The 16089-nt window shown below is 50.5% G+C and overlaps 1 non-coding gene across 1 annotated transcript; it reads right to left on the reverse strand.

Moving 5' to 3' along the window:
* Positions 1-3472: 3472 nt before the first annotated feature.
* TRNAL-AAG (transfer RNA leucine (anticodon AAG)) lies at positions 3473-3545 on the reverse strand. Its single transcript has one exon. It is a non-coding gene; the product is annotated as a tRNA-Leu (tRNA).
* Positions 3546-16089: the final 12544 nt, after the last annotated feature.

Here is a 16089-nt window from a genome sequence, read left to right on the forward strand (position 1 = left end):
TCTTTAAATTTGGCAGACCAACCTAACACACATTTGAATCTCTTCTTTTCACACTGTTGCTCATTCTCAGGGTCTGCTTTGTCTCCACAGATCCATTCTCTTTCAGAACGGTCCTGCTCTTCCTGTCTGTTTCACTCATGGCCATGTCGGAGTAAACACTCGCCTTCACTCTATTCTCAGACAAACACTAGTATGAACTGTTTGCTACTGAGGGGTTTAGAAGCATTTTATTGCGTGAAAGATGACATTTCTGGGGGATTGTTCCCAAGATCCAGCACTTTGTGTTCAAACATCTCCCAGCTTCCTTGGTGAAAATAAGACCAAGGTTTCTTTGCAGTATACAAGAATAAAGGGGGTTTTCATTCTAGGTAGGACTTAAACCCACAATTTCTGGCTTAGGAGGCCAATGCCTTATCCATTTGGCCACTGATGTACAACTGGAAGGACAGAAATTCCCTCTCATAAATGCACATTCCTCACATTCGCTTGGAAGCCAAATACCCACTTTTTGCACCTTACAGAAATGTCTGCATCTCCTGGCAGCGAGGCAACTAGGCAGGCTGCTGACAGAGCTGAACACCACCTTTCTACCAGTCATCTTTAGAGAAGAACCCCACCCTAGAGTCACTCCTCCCTCCTTCAGCACCTCGACGTCTGTGGCTCTGAGTGGCAGTAGGATGATTAGGGGGCGAATGCGGGGCTGGAAGGGGGGTAAGGTCGGCCTGTAAGGAGTAACCAGGTGGGGCAGACCCAGGAAGAGGTTGTGGGCTGCTGGTCAGTTGTTGAGATCTGAGCTCTAGATCAAAGCTGCACAGCAACCTGACACCCAGGGTTATAAGGCTGACATAGTGATCCCCTTACTGTCCTCGAACCCCAGACCCTTGTTACTAATGGCATTGAGGAGTCTCTGTCCCTTAACAACTTCTGAGAGCTCCCCAGCAGGCTGTGGGCATCAGCCACTTCCTGCCTCGCAGGTTAGACTCTTGGCGCTGTGCAAGTCGCCCCCTCGCTTGAAGGCCCAGTGTAGGAAGAAGGAGGACTGGTGCTGGCAGAAGAGGGTTTTGATTAATCCACCTCTATTAATCCATGGACACTGTGTCCCTCTGCTGGCTTTTCTTCCACAGCACCTAGCGGCCCTGGCTCCAGGCTAGCGCCTTGCGAGCTCTGGCACTGGCAGGAAGCACTGCAGGGTGCCGGGCAGCGGCCCTGGCAAACAGCTGCTGGTAGGTGTCTCTGTGGTATCATGGGTCAGTGAGTTCAGCTGTTAATGGAAAGGAGGGGGGTTATGCTCCCCCAGGGATGGCACTGAAGGCTCCTCCTGGGGTCCTCAAGGTCTGCTGGAAGCTGTGATGTTCCCCTTTTGCCATCTCAAAGGCTCCCTCTTGGACAAAGTGGGTTCACCTGCTGGCTGGAAAAGTGTAGGGGCTGCGCTGCAAAAGTTGATCTCCCAGCTCCCGTGCTGAGGCTCGGGCTTAATCCTCAAAGCCGAGAGCAAAACCTTCAGCCGGGAACATTACGCTCCCTCTCACCTCTGCCCAAGCGGCAAGGGAGAAGCAGACGAGACACACCAGCTCAAAGACGCCTCCCTCCCACTTCCCTGTATGCTGTGCAAAGCTCTTGGCCTGCCTCATGCCTTGTCAGGAAAGCGCGGCCATGCTGCCCAAACCTGAGTCACATCCGCAGCCTGGCCTGCCCCAGCTGACGGCGTGCAGAGCCACGTAAGTCAATGACCGGTCAAGTCAGGAGCTTCAGCTCTTTCCCCTGACAGCCACACAGCGCTGCCTAGCATCCCGAGAGCCTCCCTCGTGTTCTCCCGCAGCAGCCGCCTGCCGGTGGGGGTGGGAAGAGGGGACAAGGAAGCACTGCGGCCTCATTGCGGGACAGGAGGCCCTCGCCACACCCAGGCCTGCCACTTGCCTTCAGCCCAGGCAGCCAGAGGTGCCGGGGAGCTCCCTGGCAGGCCGCCGCCTCAGCCAGGAAATAAGGAAAATGCGATGAATCAAGAAGTCAGGAAAAAACAAGGAAATTAAGAGGTTTGTCAAACAGGTTTCTGCCTGATTTACCAGCTTCTCAGCTACCGCTCAAAGTTAAAGACCTAAAGTCAACCTATCAGCATAAGTACAGATAGTTAGATGGGAATTAAAAGGAGCTGCTGTCACAAGTGTTAGGTGCCTGCAAGCAGCATGCAGATTGTTTAAAAATGTCACAATTAGAGGCTCAGATGAAATGTTTGCCCTAAATCAGATATGACAATAGGCCGACCAGCAGAACACCACTTTAGGTAAACAGCCGAGTAATGGAGGCTGTTAGAGGCAAAAAGTCATTCCTCAAAATTTGGAGATCAAATCCTAGTGAGGATAATAGGAAGGTGCACAAACTCTGGCCTCTTAAGTGTCAAAGTGTAACAAGTCAGGCCAAGAAAGAATCTGAGAAGCAACATGCTAAAGACACAAAAGCTAAGCATAAATCCGGTCAATGCGAGTCCTGGACTGTCCCCACAGAAAGATGAACCCCATCTGTGGCTGGAGTGAGCTCCTCTAAGCTGACCTCGTTACAGACCTGTGCCAGGTAGTGCTCATTGTAAAAATGTTTCCTCTGAAGGTTGGGAAAACGGGACCAGCGGTACTCAGGCCAGCTGACACAATTAAAATCCTCCCCCCAACAACAAACATCATGCAGTCCAGAGGAAGGGAGCCTTTGATCTTCCCTCTCATGCCTTAACTGGGGACCATACAGACTAATATAGCAGTAACCAGTGCCACAGAGCACAAAGTCTGCCAGTAATGCCCTCTCTAGTCGGAGCTCCACCACCTTCTGTACTCGCACAGCGAATGTGAAAAACAAGACTCCAGCCCCACCATTCTTCCCTGGCCAGGACACCCTTCCTCCAATCACCCTCTGCCTCTTGAGCTACCCTAGAGTTGTTAATGTGCATTTCCTGAACACTCATCACCTCCAAGTCCAGCTGCTCCAAGGCACAGAACATCAAGCACCTTCTCCCAGGCCCTCAAATCCCTTCCACACACCCATTTTCACAGATGCCCCTTCCCTGCTACTGCCCTTGCTCAGCTGCGCAGAGGAGTTTTCCTCCCCAATCCCTGCCTAGCAGCCCTCTGGCACCATTCCGGAGGGTCACCCTGCTTTGCTCTCTTCCTGCCATGTTGGGAAAGACAGCTCTCATCGTTAAAGGTAAGGTGGGCCAACTAGGGGAAGAAGCCCATTCTATGTTTTCCTACTGCAGAGCTCAAGGTCAGAGACTCACTTTCAGTGTCACCCAGAGGGGAGGCAAGTGGGGCAATTTGCCCCAGGGACTGAAGGGGCCCCATGAGAATACAGTAGTGCCATTTTTTTTTTTAATGGAAGGGGCCCCCAGAATTGCTTTGTCCCCAGGCCATCCCTGCTCACCTTGGGTGCAGGCACTACTGTGCTGCCAGGGAACAAGCTGCCCCTGCACAAAGAGGATGAAAGAACCTGCCGAAGCATGGGATTGAACCAGGGCCCTTTAAATCCTTAATCTAATACTCTCCCAACTGAGCTACTTTGGCAGCTGTATAGGATTATTTTGGCCTGCTACTTCTCTGTCCAGGATGTTTTTGCAGCAGTTGCACACAAAAAGAACGTCATTGTGAGCGGCTCATGAAGACAAGACTGGCTTTTGCCTGCCTTTCTCAGCTTGACTTGCTTCCTCTGTCCTCACTCTGGTGTCTCGGCGCCTACGTGTGCTCTCGTGGTGTGACTCCTTTGGGTGATGGTAATAGGGACTGGGGGGTCCTCTGTTTTAGTGCGGGGAGGAGTGAGCGGATCCCTTCCAGACTAGTTGCTCCTGGGCCAGTGAGAGTGTGCCACCCCTCACTGCCCTTCCATGCCCTGGTCCGGCCTCCCCACTGTGATCGTCATCCAGAGGATATGGGTCTCTCTCTTCCTCTCCCTATTATCTCTCTCTTGGCCTCTTCTAGCAGTTGAGGTGTGAACACCAAGGGAGGAGAAACTGCTTCTGTAATTGGCAAGCATTCACAGTCCTTTGTTTTTAGTCCTCGATCTGATGTGTCAAATTTGCAAAATGAATGAAGCTCAGCAGTTTTTCTCTTTTGAAGTCTTGGTCCTGAAGTTTTTTTGCTGCAGGATGCCACCTTAATTCTGCTATTGTGTGGTTTCCAGGGGCAGGTTGAAGTGCTCTCCCTACAGGTTTTTTGTATCATTTTCCATTCCTTAATATCTGATTTGTGTCTCCATTCTATCCTTTTCTGTAGTGACTGCGTCCAGTTTGGCCAACTGTGTACATAGCAGAGGGCAGTTGCTGCAACATATGATGGACGTATATTACATTGGTGGACGTGCAGGTGAATGAACCGTGATTGTGTGGGGCTGGATTCTGGTTAGGTCCTATGAATGGTGTCGCTGGTTAGTAGGATATGTGGGCAGAGTTTGCCATTAGGTTTGTTTTCATGGATTGGTTCCTTGAGTAGATTACATCATGGTGCTGTGTGTGCAGTTTGCTGGTGAGATAAATTTCAGGTTGGCGGGTTGTCTCTGTGGGCAAGGATTTGCGTCCTGCCACCCCAAGACCTGTTTGAAAGTTTGGGATCATTGTCCAGATGGGTTGATAGATCCCTGATGATGCATTGGAGGGGTTTTTAGCTGGGGGCTGTATGTGATGGCCAGTGGAGTCCTGTTGGTTTCTTTCTTGGGTTTGTTCTTGCAGTAGGAGGCTTCTGGGTACACGTCTGGCTCTGTTGGATCCTGTTTCCTAATTGCCTCGTGCGGGTATTGTAGTTTTGAGAATGCTTGGTGGAGATTTTGGTAGGTGTTGGTCTCTGTCTGAGGGGTTAGAGCAGATGCGGTTGTACCTCAGTGGTTTGGCTGTAGACAATGGATCGTGTGATTGCCTGGGATGGAAGCTGGAGGTATGTAAGTTAGGGCATAGCGGTCGGTAGGTTTTCGATATAAAGGTGGGTTAATGTGACCATCACTTATTTGACACTGTAGTGTCTAGAAAATGGACCTCCTGTGTAGATTGGTCAGGCTGACGGGTTGATGGTGGGGTGGGAAGTTAGTTTGAAATCGTGGTGGAATTTTTCTAGAGTCTCCTTTCCCATGGGTCCAGATGATGAAGATGTCATCAATGTAGCGTAGGTAGAGAAGTGGGCCACAGAGTGGACGAGAGCTGAGAAGCGTTGTTTCGCAGGTACCGCTTGCCTCATTAACCTGAGAGCCTGTTCATGAGAGAGCAGCTGGAACCTTCCCCAGGGAGCGGAAGGCGGCTCCTCCGTTCCGCCACTGGCTTTGTGGTAAGGAGCTCCTGGACTACGGGCCATGGAGGTGGACAGTGCCCAGCCTTCGTGGAAAGAGGAAACCTGCTCCCAGCGGCAGGTGCAAGTGTGCGGAAGCACCGGGCCAGGCCAAATGGAGGTGGGGCCAGGATGCAAGCTGGGACAGGCCGGACTCAGCTCCCAGGAGCAGACCAGGCAGCGGTGGTTCCGGTGCTTGTTGTTGTGGCAGAAGCAGCCCCAGGAGCCCAGCCCGATTTCCAGCAGGAGGCATCGCCTTTGCCCGGTCCCAATGAGGGACCTTCCAGCCTTCCCAGGGCAGGAGAGGTGGAGGATCCGCTCTCCCCAGCCCCAAAGCAGCCTCGGACCCGCTCCACCATGGGACAGCGAGCAGCTCCTGGGACACGGGACAGCAGCGTGGCCGACGGACGCTTTCTGCTTTGTGTCCAGGTGAGGAGCAGAGCTGGGCTCAGGGAGTGGTTAGGGGGGTTTGAACACCCCAGCGGCCAGGCTCTCGAGCGAGTTGCTATGGGGCGCGGTGTCCCCAGCTCAGGCGTGCTGGCCTGAGTCACTGAACGCTCCACTGACACTAGAGTGCTGCCACTTTAAATCCTTTGGCTGCTCGCATTGGGTGTCCTGGGGCTGGCGAGAAGGGAACTGGCTTGTCCAAAAGTGACCAGCAATGGTCTTTGTGACTGAATCCCAGTGCTCAAAAAGACGAGACTCCCCGGCTTCTTGCAGCCCCAGGAATGGACGAGAGGGGAACGTTGACTGGGAGCAGATCATGCACATGAACTCCTGCCAGTGTTGTGGTAGCCTGCATTCCCTGCACACCCTGGGGAGGGGGGAGCTGCTCTGGCTGGGGCCGGACCAAACAGGCTGGTTAGTTGATGAGGCTGCCTTGACCCTTGTGACAAAGTTTCCTCCTCTATCTTGGTGGCATTCCGCGCTTACTGGCGCGAATTTGTTCACCTCAGTGATCTTCCCCTCTTGTGGAACCCCACACGTCTGGTCAGCTCCTCCTGTGTCTGATCAGGAGTTGGGGTTTGGGGACACCGGGCTGGCGCCTCTACTCCGGGTTCCAAGCCCAGGGCCCTGTGGATCGCAGCTGTCTTATAGTGCCTCCTGTAAACAGCTGCATGACAGCTAAAATCCCTGGGCTACTTCCCATGGCCTCTCCAAAACACTTCTTTATCCTCACCACAGGATCTTCCTCCTGGTGTCTGCGATAACGCTTGTCCTCCTCAATCCTCCAGCAGTACTCGCTCTCACTCCCAGCTCCTTGCCTTCTTGCTCCCAGCTCCTCAACACACGCTCTTTGCTCCTCTGGCTCCTCTCTGCCTTGACTGGGTGAGGCTCCTTTTTTAAACCCAGGGTGCCCTGATTAGCGCCTGCCCTGATTGGCTTGCAGGTTTCCTAATTAAAGTAGCTATCTCCACTGCCTTCTAGAACTGATCTTAATTGGCTCCAGGTGCATTTGATTAACCTGGAGCAACTGCCATTTGGTTACCATGGTACTAGGGATTTGTTTAGCCTGGGGCTACATACCTGTTTCTCATACTTTACTGTAGCATCTGGCCTTTTGCCCCAGAGCCTGAAGAGAAGCAAGCTGCAACCTCCCCCGCCTACCCCCCCATTCCAGCAGAAGAAGGAAAGAAACCAGTGAGTCAAGGACATCTCCATGGGAAACCATGTCCCCACTTCAACGTTCCTAGGCATAGCAAGGAACCAGGCGTCCCCTTTCCAATTTCCATTTGGATTTCCATGCCTCAGCAAGTCTCCCCGGTCTGGCCCAGCTCAGAGACTCTCAGCCTGGGGAACAGGTCTTCCCACAAGGGACGGAACTGGGAGCCCCATTGCTGGGGACCTTGCCAAACACACTGGAGAATGGCTCTGAGAGTTGAGGGGCTTCCTGGGGGCTGTTTGCAAATCCAATGTCCTTTGGGAGAGATTCTCTTCCCCTACTTTCGTGGCCTCTCCCCAGACAGACAGGGGGACGCCACCCGAGGAACCGTAATGCCAGCTGACTTTGCTCTGGGTGATCCCCGGAAGGGGGGAAATTGGGGATTGGTGGGAGGGGGGGGGATTTGGTTTCAGTGTCGTCTCTTGCCCCTTCTTTCTCACTCTCAAGACCCAGAGGCAGGCTGGAGAGGGGGTGGTGGTGGACCTGGAGGACGTTTACCTGTGCTCAGCAGCAGGCATTAGTCATGAGCCTGCTGCGGTCTCCTCGGCTGTGCTGGGAAAAACATGAGTCTGTCTTCGATTGCCAGGGAAGAGGGAAACTGGGCCAGCAGCAGGAGGTGCAGCAACATCACCCTAGTTGCAGGGGTCACAGCGCCTCCTGGGATCCTAGAAATCCCAGCACTGTTTACACACCTTTCCTGGAGCCTCCCAACCCCACCTGTGCTGTCCGGGAAACTGCGACCCCAACCCTACTGATGAGAAACAGGCCTGGGGAGGGGAAGCTACTGGCTCAGGGTCACACCAAGTGTCAGAAGGATGGATGGGACCCAGCAGTCCTTCTTTCCAGTCCCCTTCACTAACCACTGCTGCACACTCCCTCTCACAGCTGGCAATTACAAGCAGGCCCTCATGGCCACTCCCCCTGCCTTTGAGAGGGAGTGTGCTCTGCTGGAGTGACTGGAGCAGGGGACTGGGAGTCAGGACTCCTGCGTTCCATTGATGAGGATTTAATACTTTCCCGCTATTGGAAATTGCTGGGAGAATCCCCCAGCCAAAGCTGCTGTGACAGCGCTAAGCAGCATCTGACCATTCAAGGGCACAGTGCACTGCCCAGGAAGAGGAGTGTTTGGCTCTGGGGTTTCACTTCATCCCAGTCTAGAGAGAGGGGCCCAGCCATGGAGTTTGGCTCAAGAAGACCAATTCTCCAATTTGTTAATGGTGTTTTGAATTCCAATCCTGTGCTCATTTGCACCAGATCCCGGACTGATCCCTGCCGGACCCAACAGGTACACCCTTTCAGTTGGACAGCCAAACATGGAGAAGGGATCTTGGAGTCTGGGCTTTCATCCAGCTCTGCACCCACATCACACTGATTGCATCTAGACTACATTTCCCTCCTTTGCTTGTGAGACTGTCCTACGGGACTGTGTCAAAAGCCTTAGTAAGACTGAGATAGATCCCATCTACTCTTTACCCACCTCCACTAGGCCTGGAACTCTACCGAAGAAGGAAAGAAGATTGGTTTGGAATGATTTGTTCTTGACAAATCAATGTTCACTAGTCCTAAGAACCAAAGTATCCTCTAGGTGCTGCTGACAAACTGATTGTTTAAGAATGTATTCCAGTATCTCTCCAGCTGTGGAAGTGAGGCTAGCTAGTCTGTAAGTCCCAGGGGTCTCTTTGTTCCCCTCTTAAAGATGGAGCCTGTCTTGTTCATGGATGGGAAGATGTTCTTTTTCAGGGTTCTCAGACGAGAACTGGGGCACAACACCTGGTTTGTTAAGGCTACAAAAACAGAGGAAGAAACCTCTTCTCTCCTGCTGGTAAAGAACCTCAGGTGCCTAAGAGACAGGGACTCACATCCCTGAATGGTCTTTAAAAAAGTCAGTGGTTAAAAAGTTTGGCCCTGACAATTTCTTGTCTCCACAGACTAGACATTTTAGCAAACTTCAGAATTCCTTGGTGCTAAACACCCTGAAACTCCCCTTTCTCCTTCCCAGAGGGTTTTGCTGCCCCTTATCTCAGTCAGGCTCATGATTGCCCAGAGTTCGAGAATTGTCCCTGTTCCCATTGGACAGATGGGGAGGAACCTGATGTCCAGAGAAGGTAAGTGACTTACCCAAGGGCCTACACAGCAAGGCGATGGCAGAGCCAGAAAGAGAAGCCACCAGTCCTGACTTCCGTTCTAATAAACAGCAAACCCCTCCAGAGGCAGGGATAAAGCCCAGGAATCAAGATGGTGGGGAAATTTCATTGAAACCATTTCTATCAGAAAATCCCCTTCAGACTAAACCAGTTTGTTTCTCAAAATCAAAACAAGTGGGATGCAAGTTCTTTGCAAAAAGATTTTGTTGCAATACAAAATCATCTCCTGTTTGTCACAGTGTGTTAAATTGTTTCGTCTCACGCAAAGAGGAGACACTTAGATCTTAAACATTACGTAAGATGCTTCAGTCTGAGCTAAGTCGTTGCTGCTCTTAACAATTTCAAAATAAAAACATACAAATCAAATAGACTATTTCAGCTATTCTATTATGTCATAATCTTCTCTGAGTAAACGTGATAGGACACCTTATATTACGCACTACTCCTAGTGACACTGTCCAGTGGATCCCCATCCTCCACCCACTGTGAGGTAGGTAGAAACGGATCATTATTATCCCTACTTGAAAGAGTTAGAAGCTAAGGCTGAGAAAGGAGAATTGACTTGTCTTATCTCACACAGCCAGCCAGTGGCAGAGTTGGGAATAGGACCCAAGAGCCCTGATTTTCAAACTAACCAACAGATCTTGAATTTCAAACATTGAATGACCTGAATAAAGTGCTCTCAGATGAGCTACAGACCAGCGACAGTGACAGTAATTATTCAGCAAGTATTTGAGGAGAACTGCAATGTTAGAGAGAATCATGAACTGCTCAGAGACCATTAATGCAGAGCAGCAGCAAAATTCATCAAACATATGACTGGTTACGGCTTATTTACTTGGTCTTAAAAGAGACCAACAAGGACCTGAGTCTCCTCCCTGTCAATAACCCCCTGCTCAGCCAATCAGGGTAGAGACTGATGGACGGGAGAGGCTAGGGTTCTCACAGAGAGCCCAAGGATGCCCAAGTCACCACGTGGTGATCACTGATTCGAGCACATTTTCTAGCCCCCACATTTTGGGTGGACCTCCACATTGGAGCTGCCGAGGACTCCCCAGCAACACATATACACAACACAACACACACACCCCTCCTGGTGTTGAGGAGGGGAACAGGAGAAGGACAAAAGAAGCAAGAGACAAGAGAAAGGAGAAGGGAGGATGGAGGGAAAATGTTGAAACAAAAAGGACAAAACCCTATGTCCCAAGTGATTTTAAGGGCACAATCCCAGGTGCGATTAATAAAATTTGGCTCCTTAAAGCTTGTGTTTATCCATTGCCTGAATATCAACTGTGCAGCGCATTGATGGATCAGACTGAACAGGTATTCAACTCCGAGAGCGCTCTTACCTCTAAACAGGATGGCGTTTTTCTAGTAAAATTCAGGAAAGGAAGGCGAAAACTCGAAAGAGGTTCCTCCGGGCGCTCACATACCTGAACCCGAATACTCAGTCCTCAAAGAGAACCTGGAGGAAGGAGACTTGCTGAAGCAAAGCCACAGGGGTCTCTGAGGTTTCCCGGCCCCTCGCCCTCTCCTGCTGGCTGATGTCAGCATCTCTCTGTGAGGTCACCACCTCCCCACCACCTTTGACCAATAGTTGAGTTACTGCAAAGGCCTTTGTGGATGTCACTGCCCACCCCCTCCCTTGCTGTGTCAATGTCCATGCCCCTGCCAGGCACTTTGGGAGGTTTGAGCATATTACTGTGATTCACCCCACCGAGCGTTCGTTAGAAGCAAGCCGGCTAGGACAGGAAAACATCAGAGCTGCTCTCAATACTACACTCCTCTTTTCAAAATTAGTCGACTTATGACAAAGAGACCTTTAGCATCTAATCGGACCCCTCCATATCACAGCCTCCTGTTTTTGACACTAATTAGCTACTTTGGGGCAACACATTCCAAAAGGCTCTAGTATTCATAAATGACATCAGAGTTGGGAATCCACCACTTCCTTGGTATTGTTCCATGTGGTGAATCATCCTCCTCATTTGAATATGTGTCCCTCAGTTGTAATATGAACTTGTCTCTTTTCACTTCCAGCCATTGGGTCTTGTTATGCCTATCTATCTGCTAGATTAAAGAGTCCGTCTGAATACCCAATAATTTTCTCTCCATTAAGGTACTTCAACCTTCTAATGAGTTACCTTTTCAATCTTCTTTTGATAAGCTAACAGGTTGAGTTCTTTCAGTAGCTCCTAGAAGGATGATTTTCTCCAGCCCTCAGAACGGTTGTGGCTCTTTGTCCCCAGCTCCAAATTTCACAACATCTTTTTGAATATGAGGACACCAAATGGAGGCAACATTCAAATCTCAGTCTCACTATTTGCCGGTGTCACCTCCTGTGATGTTATTGAACATAACCTGTAACTGTATAGATCACCATTGGCGACCACTGTTCTATATTTTGCAGCAATATTGTAGAAAGGTTGTCGTGTAAGGGGTCTATGGAGAGGTTCTGACTGGCTGATTATAATGATGCTATCTCTAGATGTGTATCATTATTGTAGTTGACATTGTGAATATTGGCTCTATGCTGCCCATATTTCAATCTTGTGCTATGCTTCCTGGGAACACCCCAGCCAGACAAATTTGTGTCAATTCTGCCTAGCCTGCTTGATGGCCCATTAAGGACCATCAGCTATACAATCGACCCATTGAGAGAAGGCAGATAGTGCTGGAAGGACTTTGCTACGAACTGAAGCTCTATACAAAGGATTGAATGACCCGTCCCAGGTATGGATGTACTCCAGAGACTTGATTTGGACCTGCAAAGTTTGCGGCGGAAGCTGTGCGGCTCTGTTCACGATGGCCGAGAAATGGCTGGGAATTGATTCCTTCTGTAGCTTTCACAGGAGCCCAGCACATACAATCTAGAGAAAGCGGCGGAAGCTGTACGGCTCTATTCACGTCGTCCAAGAAATGGTGCAAAATGGCACTGTCTGCTGGCAGCATCGCATCTGCCGTAGCTTTCACGGAGGGAGGAGTGAGTGATGGCAGACATCCAGAAACACCCGCAAGAATATTTTTGCCCCATCATGCACTGGGAGCTTACCCCACAATTCCAATGGGTGGCAGAGACTGCAGGAACTGTGGGATAGCTACCACAGTGCAACACTCCGCCATTCGATGCTAGCCTCGGTACTGTGGATGAACTCCCCCATATTCACATGCTTTAGTGGGGACACCTAACATTGAATGTATGAACTCGATTCAGGAAATTCAAATAAAATAACTTTGGGGCACTTTGGCAGCGGGTCCCGGAGCGGAAGGACCCCCCGCTGCCGAATTGTCGCTGCAGACCCAGAGCAGAAGAATGATTTTACTAGAAAACAAATGTCCCTGTTTAGAAGGTAAGAGCCTCCTTGAGGGAAAAGATGTTCTGGGGGTGTCACAGTTTGGATGCCAGTGGCCCCCCCACGCTGTTAGGAAGCTCCCGCCACCCTGCTCTGTGTTCGCAGTGCAGGAGAGAGCAACATCCACGGCAGTGATTTGCTCCTGGCTGCCAGAGCAGAGCAGCAGGCTCAGCTGTCAGAACTTCCCAGAGCAATGAAAGGGGAGGGGCCCATGGCTCTGTTCACAGAGGGCACTGTGGGATACTGAGGCCAGTTATGGTGATATAATGAACAGCAGCGTCTACACTGACACTCTCTCACTTTAAGTTTGCTGCAAAAAGCTCTAGGCTACTCATCAAAGTGGTTTTATTTTGTCACCAAAACAGGGTAGTGTTGTTGCCAGACGTGGCATTGCAATGTGTACACAAGCCACAAGCTGCCAACCAAGGGAGCGTTGTATGTTTTTCCCACACCTGAGCAATATAATTCTGCTGAAATAACTTTGTAGTGCAGACCTGGCCAAAGATTCTCTCAACTGCTCCTCTGCTTTGCAGAATCCAAACACAAGCAAAGCTTGTCAGGCCCCAGTGGGGATGCAGGGAGTCAGGTGTCAGCAGATGCTGTACCTTAGTCACAGACAGGCACCATGGTTTAGCTGGTTACCGTACTTGTTTTGTAAAGAGGAGAGCCTGTGTTCAACTCCCAGTAATGCCTTCTTGAGATGCTTTTAGAGCACCTGGTATTGGCTACAGTCAGAAGACAAAATACAGAACCAGATGGACCTTTGGTCTAGCCCAGTGTGGTTTTTCTTATGGTTTAAATTACATTCACTGGCACTGATAATAGAGTTACTGAAAGTTTGGGAGTTAGGAGCTGATAGGTCAGTGGTCCAAGCCCCTTGCAGATGACCCTCTCCCTCTGGGACAGGGGCAGGTCTGAACTCTCACACCAAATGCTCATTGTGGCTGCCAGAATCTGTGGGTCAGCTCATTTAGTTTACACCCAGGGTTGATCCTGATTCACAAACCCTTTTTTTATTACTAGCTACAATAACAAGCAACTGGGAATCCAACAGCAGCCCAAAAGTGATCATTCGGCAGCAACCCAACATATATTCCAGCTATACTGTAGAAATCCACATGCAGAGCTATACATGAAACTTGCAGAAAAATCTGTCCTAGGGGGTCTGTAAGGTCACCTGCTGGCTCGGAGGAAGGAGGGAGCCTGGGTTGGGTTGAGGGGCACTGGAATAAAGGAGGGGCTGGTGGTTGGACAAGAGAGAAGGTGAAGAGGGTAGGCTTTGGTTGGGAGATGAGGAGCAGTATGTGCAATAGAAGGGACTGAGGTTTGGATTGGGGGCACTGGGGAAAAAAGGGGACATGAGTTTGGCTGAAGAGTCTCGTTGGGGGATCAAACAATACAGGGAAGGCAAGAGGGTGATTCTAATTCGGTGAGGGATACTTCTCTGTGTGTGCGCGCACAGCGGAGGAACATGGTATAATGCCCAGGGACTTTTATTCTCCAGCTGTGGGGATCAGAGGGGATGTCAGGAAAGTCTGCCCTTCAATGCCCCACACACAAAGGCCTTCTAGGAAAGGCAATTGTGAAGAGAAAAGAGTACACCAAAGACGAAAATCAGAAGTCAGATTATCTACAATCATAGTGAGAATTTATCATTGCCAGGGATTTGAACCCTGGACCCTCAGATTAAAAGTCTGATTGCTCTACCACTGAGCTACCAGGCCTCACATAGCAAAAATGGCAAAGTTGATGCAGAAAAGTGAACTAGACAAGAAAAAGTGAGCAGAAACATGGGGAATATCTGCTGCTCTCTTCTCTGTCCCAGCCCTGCCTGGCCTGGCCTGGTATAGTGCTGGTTAAAAGAGGGGGAAATATCGGCATCTCCAGCCTTCATAGCTGTACAAGACTAGGCACAATAGAGATGTGCCCCATCTGCAAGTAACCGTAATGGTAGGATTGGCTTATGCAACCTGTAGACGCCAGAAACCGCGCTAGGGGTTTTAGCGTCTAGGCGCATGGTAATTCACCGCCCCGCCGCGCTTGGTCTGCGAGCTGTGGTGGACTGCGCAGTCATGCTTGCGGACGTCCAGCTGCTCCTGTGGCTCCTGCTGGAAGCTGCCGCAGTCGTGCCTGGGTGCGTCCACCAGAGCTGTTGAGAGGAGCCGACCATCGCAGGCACGATTGCAGCAGCCTTCACAGAGCCATGACCAGCAGACCCTCTGCAAGGCACCACATGCGCAGGTCCACACGAGACCGCCTGCACACCCTCCGGCAAAATGCCCACCAACCAATTAATCCTAACCTCGGCCCATTTTTGGGGGCCCCTTTAAAGGCGTCCCGCTTAAAAAGGGAAATAGAAAAAGTAACTGGCCCTTTTTGGTGTAACGTGCAGGGGCACACCGGGATATACAGCAAATGTCCATCCACATCTGTTATTTAAGGGATAATGATAAGAATGGAAGGTTCACAATTGATTCAGTAGTTGCATCAAAGGTGACAATCAGGCAGTTACATTGAGGAATCTGGTTCTACTCAGGCTCAGGTGGCCACCCCGGTCTAGATGTAGAAGTTACAACATTCGAAACTTAAATAGAGGGCCAATTTCCCCATCATTCACACCTTCACATCCAAACAGGCGACTTTCTGCATGACCCACTCCTCATTCAGCCAGAAGATTCTTGGGGGTGGGTGTTATGGTTACTGGAGTAAAATACTCTGGCCACTCTGTCTGATCAGGTCAGAGCAGAGGGTACCGGATCAGTCTGGCTGTAAAATCTATATATTCAACCCCATATAGGTTTAACTTAGATTAATACCCCAGCAAAGGTGCTCTCCAAGGGAAGGGATGTGAGGAAGGAAAAAAAGAAAGGAAAATGTCCTTCTCTCCCTGGAGGAACTGGGCTCTGCACTTGGACAGAAAGCGCGGGAAGAATGGCTATACGATGGCAGTAGGAATAAGAAATAAAACAAAACAGGGCTTCTGTGCACACTTGATTACTGGCACAGTGAATGTGACCTGAACTCCCGTATCATAAAAGCCCAAAAACCGTTTCTTTCTATGCCCGGGAGAAAGAGTTCAACCATTCATGCCCTCTTACTTTTGAATTATTTTACGTTATAAAGAAATTGTAACAAAACGAATCAGAACTTAGCTGCCTGTTATTAAAAGCTGTGGTCCCAGCAATTCAGTTCCGACTGCCCCGCTAGGAAACTCCCCAGGTCCCTGTCCACCCCAGGAAGAGGAAAAAGAGAAACCCGCACTGGGCACTGGCCCTTAGCTCCAGGCTGCTGTCCGGGGGATGCAGGGCGGGGACTGATTGTTGCATGCTGAGGAGGAGCGTAGGACTCTGGTGCGTGCTCCTAGTGCTGCCCAGCCAGCTGTCCCTGCCTCAGCGGCTGCTCCCGCCTGCTCTACGAGCAAAACCAGGGCCCCAGGGAACAGAGGCTGGAGACGATGAAGGCTTCTGGTGGTGGCTGGATTCTCATTCCCTGAGACTGGCCTGGCTCCCTTCTCAACAGCAAACAAATCACGTATTTATCCAATCCCCTCCCCAGAAAACCAGCCTGGAGCCAAGAAGCAGCAGGGCATAGGCCGATGCAAGGAAGTTTCGGCCGCTACGGCGAAACTTCCACCTTGACCC

Source organism: Chelonoidis abingdonii, chromosome 22, assembly GCF_003597395.2.
Source record: "Chelonoidis abingdonii isolate Lonesome George chromosome 22, CheloAbing_2.0, whole genome shotgun sequence".
Taxonomy (NCBI): domain Eukaryota; kingdom Metazoa; phylum Chordata; order Testudines; family Testudinidae; genus Chelonoidis; species Chelonoidis abingdonii.